We start from the raw sequence: 12282 nt of genomic DNA, 5'->3' as shown, positions 1-12282 counted from the left end.
GGCAGCCTCGTCGTCATGGCGACCGTGAGACCAGGAGGGTCCAGGCAGCCTTGCGCTATTCACGTGCAACCCCCGCGCGCGCGCGAGCAGGACTTGCAGGCGGTGTAGCCTGCCCCAGGGCCTGGGCGTTGGGCTTCACCGGGTTTTCTGCTGCTAGGGCAGAGCTCAGTAGCTCATTCTTTAATGCTCTCGGTTCCAACAAAGTGGCTGCTCAGCTCCTGACCGGGAGAAGGGTGGGTCTCAACGCGTTCAACACCTCCCTAAACTAGAAGCCTCCCTGAACCAAAGAAAGGCAGTCCTGGCCTCAGAGTCCCCATGGAGGACTACAGAGACCACCGTTCTGGGTCTCATGGCAGTCTGTTTGGCTGTAGTCTTCACCTCCATACACCTTAGGACTTCATTGAGTCAATGAAGCACGTTCGGTAATGCCGTCAGTACCGTCAGTAGTATTTCCCAACCTACCTTTTCGACTCTAATTTCCATTTCTCTGGACACAGCTCTTCCCGTGGTTGCAAGTGAGGTCCACACCTGGAGAACCCGTAGCTCTGCTCTTCTCTCTCTCTCTCTCTCTCTCTCTCTCTCTCTCTCTCTCGCCATCCTGTTTTTTCCAGCCCATTTGAATTCTGTCTTGTAAACCTTTCTCTAGTCCACATTAATTTATGCCGCCATTTAAGATCTACAGTGCTCATTGGTGGTTCTATTCATCTGTTCACTACTCTAAATCCAACACATTCGAAACAATTCAGTGCTGTTGCTATTAATTTGTTGTTTCATAAGATTTTTTTTTTTCCCTCAAGAGGCATTTCAGCATTCCTGGCACTGTTTGTCGCTTAAGATGGTTTATTACTCAGTGCACAGAAAACAGAAGAACAGGAATATAATACTTTGCTTACAATTTAACAAGTCGTAGATTTTGTCTGCCCACTTCTAGTCTAAAAATGCAAGGTATTGGTGTTTGGCAAACACACACACACACACACACAATATGTATATTTGAGACAACATCTTTACTGTGTAGCCTAGATTGGTCTTGAATTTCCTTTTCAGCCTCCCTAATCCTGGGATTAAAGTTTTGCCAACATAATTAGCTAGCAAAAATCTATTCTTGAAAGAACACACAAAGTCAATAAGATCTTATTTTTAGTGTGAGATTTTAGCGTGTCGCAGCAGTAAAGGCAGTGTGGGGATTACCTCTTCCATTTTGTTAACTTTCCTCTGTGGTGTCTTTCCAATCGCCTGTATAATGTTCTTACCTATGGCCCATCTCTTGAAAATAAAATTTAGCTCCTTTCACTCTTTAAAAATAATTTCATATGGATATTCATTGCGCTATTATTTATTGTCAATGAAAAATTACAAATAGCTTCAACATCAAGCACTAAGTTATAGGATTGCCCATGTCATGCAGTATCGAGGCCATTAATTCATTTTTTGAGTGAATATTAGTACTAATAAGAAATAGGATGCTATTTTCTATTTTGCTAAAAGAAAAATAAGCCTGATGTGAATCCAGTTCAATATTCAGTTATTATCTTGTGCTTTAATGTCAACTTGTCACCTGAGTAGTGAGCCTTGCAAAAAGAACTGTCCTGAAATTAGTCCAAAACTCTTCAGTTTAGCCTAGGCAAATTTTTAGAACAAGGGAGAAAATCGGCCACATTCTTTGCCAAAATATCACACAAATAGACTTTAGCAACCAAGATGCTAATGCTGTTCGTCTCTGAAACCTCTTGAACTAAGCCTCCACAGTTCACACTGTAAACAGCGCCACTGTCTTCCAAGCTCCTACTAGGACAGCCTGCTAAACCCAATTCCCAGAATTTAACTGCTTCTTAGTTCAAAATCCCAAATACTCCACATATCTCCAAACACCAGCATGCTCTGCCTGTCAGAGCAACACAGCACTCCTGGGTACCAACGTCTATCTTACTTACTTTTCTACCGCCTTAACAAAACACTATGAGGAAGGCAACTTATAAAAGTGTATTTAATTTGAGGTTCATGGTTCAAGAGAGTATGGTTCACAGAGTGGAGTCTTGACCATCATGGTGGGGAGAGCACGGCAGCAGCCATCCACTGGGACTGTAGCTGAGCACCCACACATTGAGAAAATAACCACAAGGCAGAGATAAAGTCAACTGACATGGCATAGGCTTTTGAAATCTCAAAGCCCAGACCCCAGGAACATACCTTCTCCAACAACCCACACTTCCTAAGCCTTCCCAAACAATGCTACCAACTGGAAAACAAACAATCAAACATATGAGCCTATGGGGTGTTATCATTCAAACACCACACCCATGTTTTGGAAGATAATCTCTCACATAAATATGCCTTATCTCGCTATATATCTAAAACTTGTCTGTGCCCCTCCTTATGTGGTTAAATCAATTTTAAATGTTTTGTAAAATTATACTCACATTTCTGCCTTCTCTTTCCTCCCTCCAAACCCTCCCAATTCCCCATCTTTGCTCTCTTTGAAATGCATGGCCTCACTGTGTGGAGACCAAGGAGGTAGAAATATGGCTTAGAAATTTAAGAGCATCTGCTATTCTTGCAGAGGACCTGGGTCCAGTTCCCAGGAACCACATGATGGCCGGCACCCATCTCTAACTCCAGTCCCAAGAGACAGGACACAAAAATAAGCAATTAAAATAAAAGAAAATCATGACCTCTCCATTAATCTGTGTTACTTACATATACATATATGTGCTTATGTATATATTCTTAACTACAACCTGCCCAGTCTATGTAATGTTACTTGTGTGTAGGTTTTCAGGGCTGACAGTTTGGCACTGTTGTGCTCTTTGATGTGGAAGGCTGTTTCTCCTGCTTTCTGCATTCCTTAGTTGGCCACAGTTCTTTGTGTAGGACTGAGGCCTGTTGGGCTTTCTCCTGTCCAGTTTGCCATGTCTATTGTCATTGTTCTTGTTCAGCTCATGTTGAGGCAGTTATATTGGTGATAGTTCATGGGTGTAGCTTCTCATGGCAAATTTCCTGTTCCTCTGGCTCTTACAATCTTCCTGCTCCCTCTTCCCTGATTCCTGATCCATAGGTCAGGGAGGTGTTTTTTAGATGTATCCTTTGGGACTAAGCTCCACAAGTCTGCATTTTGATTGCTTGTGGTTTTCTGTAATGGTCTCTGCTGCAAAGACAAGTTTCCCTGATGAGGGTGAGGAGTACACTTCTCTGTGGGTTAAAGGGCAAGTATTTAGAATGCAGTTAGGAGTTTTGCTGATTTAGTAAAGTAGTGGTTGTGAGCTCCTCCAGCATCCCTGATTTCACTAGTCCCGGGCAGTCGGCTAGGCTTCCAGTACCGAAGGTCTTAAATCTGATCAAAGACAAGGTGGTTACCATTAAGGTGTGTGTGCTACTACTGTAAAGCTATCCTGCCATGCTGCTCATTGTTGTGGTTCAAAGGCACCATAGCTGGGTAGGACTGTAAGCATTTCTCTCCTTCGGAAGCTTGCGCGGCACCTTATGTACCATGAAGTCTAGTCTTCAGGAGGCATTCAGGTCATTTCCAGGTCTGGGGCCTCTGCAATGCATGGTGCCTTCAGGAATAGGGACTTACATCTTCCATCTCTGGGAGACAACCAAGGGCAATAACAATAATAATCTATTGCTTTTGGGACTGTCTTGGACATCCCTGCCCACAACTCAAAAGAGGGTTTGCTCATGCCTGGTGTTTGGATTCTTGTTAGATGGCCGTTGGCCGTTGGAGAGAGCATTGTCAGCCCAGATGATTTTTTTCAGTTTAATTATGCATGCTTATTTTTATGCCAAATTAATTATAGGCATTTTAGGTATATAGTTATAGTATGATTCCTGATGACATTTTTTGATATCTTGTTATTGTTTTACCCTCCTCTCTCCTATATTTATTTCCTCTCTCTCTAATCAAAGCTCTCTTTATTTTCCAATTTCCCCCATCAGACCACTTGTACCCTGCTATTTCCCTTTCTATTTCTCCACCAACCAATACCCACTTTTACTTTCTTGTTTCTTTGCAATTGCTCTGGGATGTATACTCACATCTAGGCATTGGGAGCCTCGGATCTTTTCTACTTCCATCTGTGTATGTGAAAATTTCAACACATCATTTTTCTTTTATGTATGAATAGTATTTCTTAGTGTATATGTACCACATTTTCACAGCCTAGGCTTCAGCTGAAGGACATTTAGGTTATTTCCATTTCCTAGGTATTCTGAATAAAGTGCTCAGTAAGGTTTGTGCTTTTTATGAAAAATGCAGTTAAGCTATGTAACCAGCAGATGGCAATAATGGCCTATAAATTAATATTTTAAAGTTTTTATTTTTTTATTTTTTTCTCAATCAAGCCCTTGCTGTAGTCCTTGTCTAAACAACACTTCCAGATCAGCTTAGACCTGTAGGGGACACTCCTATCTTTCAGGTCCTAGGATTAGAAGTACATGCTATCCTTCACTTTAATGTGAAACAAAAATTGCAGCCTTGCGATAGATCAACGCACCATACATGCTGTTTAGGAAAACTTCAAATATAATCCCAAACAAAAAGAATTTCACTACATACAGCAAACTAATAAAGGTGTTTTTGTGCCCAGTGTTTAGTTTCCCAAATAAGAGTGACTTCATTTTGTTTCATTGGAAGCCCTCTTTTTTCTGCTAATTTCAATGTATTTTTTTATCTCTAAAACTAAAAACTGAAATCTGGCTTTGAAGTCATGTATTTGCATGTCACACCTCTGTGTGTCTCTGAGAAGTTACTGCCATGTCTTTCTAGATGCCTCTCAGAACATTTTGGCTCTCAGTTTGAGATGTTGTGCAGAGAAGGCCTGATGAGTCCCAGAGCAAATGTTGGGTGCTTGCTCACATCAGTAGCAATAAACAGAAAAAGGGGTGCATCTGGACCCCCACTCTTGACCTGGTGCTGCTTTCCTCCTCCAGTTAATCCTTTCTGGAAATGCCCTCACAGACACATGTGGCAGTGTGCCTCAGTGGTGCTCTTGATGGTCAAGTTGGCAATCCACATTAACCACTACAGGATAAGACCTCAGGATCCTTGTTTGAGACAGCAGTGTTCATGTCCCAGATAGATATTGCCTCATCCCCCAAGACAAATGCATAACTTTAAAGAGCTTAAACCACTGAGCCATCTTCCCAACCCCAAATTTTAAACTGTGTTTGTTTGTTTGTTTTTTCGTTCGTTCATTTGAGACAGGGTTTCTCTGTATAGCCTTGGCTGTCCTGGACTCGCTGTCCTGCTTTGTAAACCAGGCTGGCCTTGAACTCACAGAGGTCTGCCTGTCTCTGTCTCTCTTAGTGCTGGGATCACAGGTATGCACCACAATGCCTGATTCAGATTTTATACCCTTAATGAAGTCTGTGTGTTTGGTTCAGACACACTAAGACAAATGTTACTTCATCAATCCCTTCTGCATATGGATATTTCTTTTTTCACTTCTCTGGTACGCTTTGATAGCCTGGTGGAGCTTATCCAAATGTCTACCCCATGCTGTTGGCAGTCACCAAAATTGTGTCATATAACTTTGTGTAAAAAGTTGCCCAGACTCAGATACTTTGCTGTAATAACAGAAAATGAACCAAGAGAGAAGACCATTTAAAAATTCTAATAAAGTTGTAATGTTTGTTTAGAGGGTTATAGGGTATCCTGGTTTTGAGTACAGATGGGATTGGCATCTCCATATCAGAGTCATTAATCCCTCTAAGACTCTTCTTCCTTGCCTCAAGCAGTAATGATGTATCTATCTCACAGAGTTACCGCAAAAGTTAAGGTGCCGCACATAAAGCGATAGATACTGTAAAGATCTTGCAAAGTGTAGCAATAATTGTTACCATTCCAAGACATGTAATAACTTTTTCTGGGAAGCCCAAGAACTAGCTATGATTTTTCTTAGGAAGGAAAGAGGATATGAAAATGAAGCAATATAAATTAATAAACTAGGTTTCAAAGCTTTGAAACATTGGAAATATATTCTATTTTATTTTTAAAAAAAGAGGTAGGAAGAATATTCTAGGGAGTTCCCCCCTTAATTCCAAGTACATAAGACTTTCCTGAAGCTCAAAAGTATTGAAAGTGAACAAATTAAATGTACAGAATTAAACTGAAGGTGTATTACTTGTGGGTGGCATGCACTTTTTTATGTGAATGTGTGAGTGTATGTCTGTAGTACAGACTTTCATGACAAATAATTTTAGCATATGTACATGCTTCAAGTATGTAATACGATAATGTTAGTAAAGTCATGGCTGTATGTCCAGAACCATTCTCTCAGTCCACATTTTACTATGACTGACATAAACCCCACACTCATTAACAATTCTTTCCATTTCTCTCTCCTCCATGCTTTCTTTCTCTTCAGACACTCTTGTGCTGGACATTTTGTATAAAAGAGATTATGCAATGTGTAGTCATTTCTGGCTGGCTTGTTTTACTAAGAATCGTGTTTTCAAAGTCTCTCCATGTTGTAACGTTGTTTGTTTGTTTGTTTGTTTGTTTGTTTGTTTTTCCATTGCACGGGTGTCATATCATTTTATTTATCTACTCTAAATGAAACCATTTTGCCTGTTAATGACTTATGCTCCCAGGAATGGGAATGCTGGGTCTTCTGATAACTTCATGTCTAGCCTTTACATGAACAGATAGTTTAAAAAAGTGTTCACACCATTTCCATGCACACAATCAATATACGAGGGGGTGGTGGTGTTTTCTAGCAACTCTGCTAAGGCCTGTTATTATCCATCCTCGTGAGTGCAGCTATCCTAGTGATATGTAGTGAGTTTGTGCTGTTGTCCTGCTAAAAGATTTTATTTTTTAGACAAGTTTCAAATTCACAGGAAAAATTTGCAGAAGCAGAGGTCCCATAGCTCCTTTCTGCCAACCTCCCACAGAGATATTCCTGTGATTAACGTCTTGGATTAGAGTTGTTCGTGTGTCCTAACTGATGAGTCAGTATGGATGCAGTCTTAGTAACTAGTCTCTAGCTGGCAGTGTAGTTCACTCTGAGGAGTTGTCCAGTCCCATACATTTTGACAAATGCAGAATTTCTCAGACTCACCGTTAGACCATCTTAGCAGAATTATTTGGATTTGTTTATTCCTCTCCTCCCCCAAAATGGAAGGCATTTTTGTGCCTGCAGTATGGGTAATAAACTTTATCTAGAATGTCTTGTGGTTACATGGTTAGAACCATGTGGGATGTAGCACTTTCTCTATATCCTTTTCACTTAGCAAAAAAACATTTCTGATTCCATTGTATCTTCTCACAGCTTGACAGTTCCTCTCCTCTAATTCTTCTCCCCTTCATTTTCCTTCTCTTCCTCTTCCTCCTCTCTTCCTTTTTCTCTTCCTCTCTTTGTCTTAGTACCTCCTTTCTTGTTGCATTGCCAAGGATCCACGAACAATCTTTTTTTTGTATCCCCCCCATAAGCCCCTCCCTCCTCCCCTCCCGATCCCACCCTTCCTCCCCTTTCTGCATGCATGCCCCTCCCCAAGTCCACTGATAGGGGAGGTCTTCCTCTCCTTCTTTCTGATCTTAGACTATCAGTTCTCATCAGAAGTGGCTGCATTGTCATCTTCTGTGGCCTGTTAAGGCTGCTCCCCCCTCAGGGGGAGGTGATCAAAGAGCAGGCCAATCAGATTATGTCAGAGGCAGTCCCTCTTCCCATTACTATGTAACCCACTTGGACACTGAACTGCCATGGGCTACATCTGTGCAGGGGTTCTAGGTTATCTCCACGAATAGTCCTTGGTTGGAGTATGAGCCTCTGGGAAGTTTCCTGTGTTCAAATTTTTTTGTTCTGTTGTTCTCCTTGTGAAGTTCCTGTCAATCTTGTACAAAATGGGCCAGTGCCCCACAGCTAATCTTCACCCCAGCCGGCACATTGCTTTTATCACTGAGTAATAGCCTGTTCTGTGGATGACAGATGTGCCATGATCTTCTCATCTATTTACCTGTCCAGGGGCATCTTGGTTGTTTCTAAGATTTGAAAAAATCAATTATAAAAAAAACTGCTATAAATTCAAGTGAAAACTACTGTATGACATAAGAGCAGATCATTTGGGATAGTAGCTTTAAAAAAAAGCATAATGATCCTATGATAACAACTATTATTATGTCTGGACCAGTTTTATTTTTATTTTCCCCAGAAACTGAGAGTCCTTTCTCTGTGTCCGTGTTGCATGAGCATTACTAGCAATTGGCATTGTGACTGATGTCCGGTGATACTGAAGGTATTTTTAATGTATGATTCACCAGTTATATGCAATGTTGCATAACTTTGCATGTTTGCTTTCCATTCCAATATCTTCTTAGAAAATGTATGTGTATTTATTCAGATGTTTGCCCTTATTTTATTAGGCCATTTGCCTATTTCTGTTGCATTTTAAAACGTCTTTTGTACTATGTATCGTTTGTTCTTATTACATTTATACTTTGACATTTTTAGTCCCCTGTATGGGCCCACCATTTTCATTCTTTTGATATTGTTTTTCATCTTTAGAAAGGTTTTAATTTTTGCTTGTACATGTGTCTGATATGCATGTGTGTGTTCAGATGTATGCGAGTACATGTATGCGTGCAGAGGCGTATGCAAGATGGAAGACCCTGTGGTACACACGCATCGGGAACCAAAGATGATGTAAGGTCTTTTTCCATTGCTCTCCATCTCCTACATTGAGGTAGGGTCTCTCACTTGAACTCAGAGCTCTCTGGTTTGGTTAGTTTTGCTGTCAGCTTATTCACTGGATCTCGCCTCTGTTTCCTGATGGTTGGATAGCAGGTGACCTCATGCCTACACAGCATTTTCAGTGGAGCAGGAGATGCAAACCCCAGTCCTCAAACTTCCTGCAGCAAGTGCTTTCCACACCGAGCGCCTGCTGAGCCCAAGGAGTTTTCATTTTAGCATATTCCATTGGGATACCTTATTGGGCTTATGAATCACACTCCGTGTTGTATTAAGAGACATTAAAACAAACAAAAGCAAAACTACAAGGTAACCTACTAGCAAGACAGTGAACATCACCCCTCTATGGATTCTTCTTTAGTTCTTGCCTCCAGATGGTGGACTACAAACCATGAGAGGATATAAACCCTTTCCTCCTCAAGTTGCTTTTGCTCATGCTGTTTTACCACCACAATAGAAACCTAATTAAAACACCTGGATTTCTCTCTTATATTATCTTGTAAAAGATTTATAGTATATTTTATGTTTAGATACAGCACTTTGATTTAACTTTTATAGATATAAGGTGTGTCTAAACTGTTTTGCTTATGGATATTGCACTGTTCCAGGACAAATGTTGAAGGATGACTCTCCATTGAATGTTCTTTGCTTCTTGATTAATCATGTAGGAAAGTTACTTACATTTACGCTGTATAGGTGTGCTGTAAGACCCTCTATCCTGTTTCTTTTATCGAGACATTTTTTAAACTAATGTCAAACTGACTATTTGATTATAACTTTGTAGTGAGTTTTAAAGTGAGTCATGGCTAGTCAGTTGACTCACTCCATCCATATTGAGTTGGCTTTATGTTCTTTTCCGCTTTCTATATGAATATGCTTCAGAATAAATTTGTTTATAGAAACAAGGCACTTGCTGGCATTTTGTGTGGGATCGTGTTGAGTCTAGTGCTCAGAGTTGTGAACTGACATCTTGACAATATAAATCTTCTTTTCATGAGCATATCTGCCACCCAAATTTAATTTCTAATACCCTCCCCTGCTGAAAGAAGCATGGAATCCTTCTAGAAAAGGCTGGCAAGGAAGGTATAAGATTAACCTAAAATAGCTCAGTGTTGCAGAAACTGAAGAATGCCTAAAAGTAAATCAATAAATGATAGCAGCAGAAGAAAATATCTTAACGATCAAATCTGGAAAAATGGAGCATCAAAGTAGTTAACGATAGACATGCTATAAACCAGTGACAAGTTGGTTAAAATACTCTTGTCATGAAGCGGCAAAACAAGCTGAGGAGCTGAATAATGCAACACATTATTCTGAAGTAAATTGGCACTGAAAGAAAATATGCTCAGACAATTAACAAAAGTATAATATAGATGATAGATCCTTGTTAGATTTCTTGCAGTTGCCAAAACTGCTATGACTTTCTGTTGTTTTTGTTGTTGTTTTTAAAACATGCTTTTAATTACTTTGGGAAGTGACCCATGGGTTCAACATACTCTCCCTCAGTTCAGAAAGCAGTGACTGCATTATGCCTACCTGTTCACATGTACCACGTGAGTGCTATTCAGTGCACATGTGGTAAAGCAAATGGAGCCTAAGGCTAAAAATTGGTGCTTCTGAATAAAGAACGTACAGAGTTTCTTTTACATCCAACATTTCTCTTACGCGTGAAATTCTTCCAAATAGATTTTTTATAAAAGCATGAGTTCAGCACATACTAAATGAGCAGATGTTTGCAAGAAGAATGTAAAAATAACACCATGTATTCTGCAGAGCTACCGTGTGGAAGATGACTAAGAACTTGAATTTGGCTAGTCCTACTTACGTCAGCCCACTGGCTGTAACATCACTACGTATATCGTGGCTTAGATAAGGCAGGAATTTTTAAGCTACATAGACTCAATTTCAGGGTTAATTGGTGTAAGGAATATAAAATCATATGTCCCTGGAGGTTCATTGGGTGGAATAAGTGAGCGAAGGGAACTGAATACAGGAAAGAGAGAAAGGCAGGGCTATGAGGGCAGTCTTCCTTAAACAACAATGCCAGAACATTGCATCATAACCCAGAGTCATACCTGGGAAGGGCAGGTTGAACTCTGGTGTCATCTAATCCTCCTCTTTTTATCAGGTGAGAATACAGACACCAAAGGTCACAGTGGGTAGTAACAAAAAGTGTAAATGTGTGCATATATATATATATATATATATATATATAGAGAGAGAGAGAGAGAGAGAGAGAGAGAGAGAGAGAGGGAGAAGAGACCATACCACTCTTAGCAAAAGAAACTAGTATCCACACAGTCATGTTTCTGTACAATTTGGGATAATATATAATTTTAGCTGTTTACAAATAACATGTTATGCTTCAAATATTACATAGGGTTGATAATACATTTCTGGCAGAAATAAATATATTGCACTTAAACAGAACTTCGTTAGGTGTTGCTTCATAGTATTAGGCTTATAATTTTTTTTCCCCATAAAACATTTCCCACACCCTTTCCCCACCCCACACACTGCATCACAGTGACTTTTCCACGCAAGTCATTAAGCAAATGAAGACACAGCAAACAAGGAGACTGTGACAGAGTCAGCTAAACAGGTGTCGCAGAACTGCATACGTTAGCACATGAAGAACCTTTCCATAGCTCTGAAATTTCTTTAAAAAGCAACTAAATATGATGTCTTTGTGCCAGAAGTGAAGTAAAATACAACAAATTGTATCTTTTGTCCAGATCCACTACTACAGACACTCACACCTGAGTGTGCACACACACACACACACACACACACACACACACATACACACACACTCACTGCAAATTATTTTCCTTACAGGGTGCTTTCTTTAAAAGGGTAAGAGGTTGAAATTATATGAGAGGATGAGAGAGGCCGATGAAGAAAACTAGAAAACGCTTATGGAGTATGAACCCATCAAACACTTATAAGTTAGCCTTCCTATATTTAAGCTTATGGAAAAAAAAGATAAGTGTTTTTGGAGTTGTTTAACTGGTATAGAACAGTAAGCCATGGTGAAAGGGTTTTTACACTTCCTTGAAGCTTTGAGTTTGTAACCATCCCTTTACTTATTTACAGCAATGTCTTTCATTCTCAAACAATACAAAATGTATATAAAACCGATCCTTCCCACAGTAACTCTCTACAGGAACAAGCTAAATGTTTTATCTTTTGTCTACTGCTATATTAGAGTGAGTATTGTTTTGTTGGTCATGGATATCAATTCCCTGCCCAATTAACAATGGAAGTAGTTTTTCTTCCTCAGTAGAATATTGAATAAAAACATGCGTTTTTAAGCGGTATGTTAGTCTGCTCATCAGTGACTGCACCACCACTGCGCTTACCTGCCTCTCCAAGGAGGTGGGATGCCCCTCCTTCCATTTTTATTTGTAAATGATTTTTCTTAATATAACTGGCCTTTACATAAGCAATATAGCTTTAAAAGTCCATCTGAAATAGAGAAAGAAGATAAATATCCTAACATCTCCCTAAAATCCTCACAGGCAGTGTGAGCCACGAGGTTCCACTACTGTGAATATTTTTTGAGTTTGTAAAGGATTCCTTTTCCTTTTATTAC

Source organism: Psammomys obesus, unplaced genomic scaffold (genome assembly GCF_907164565.1).
Source record: "Psammomys obesus unplaced genomic scaffold, mPsaObe1.curated_primary_1811, whole genome shotgun sequence".
Taxonomy (NCBI): Eukaryota; Metazoa; Chordata; class Mammalia; order Rodentia; family Muridae; genus Psammomys; species Psammomys obesus.
The sequence above is the reverse complement of the archived record's forward strand: the minus strand, read 5'-3'. Positions refer to the sequence as shown.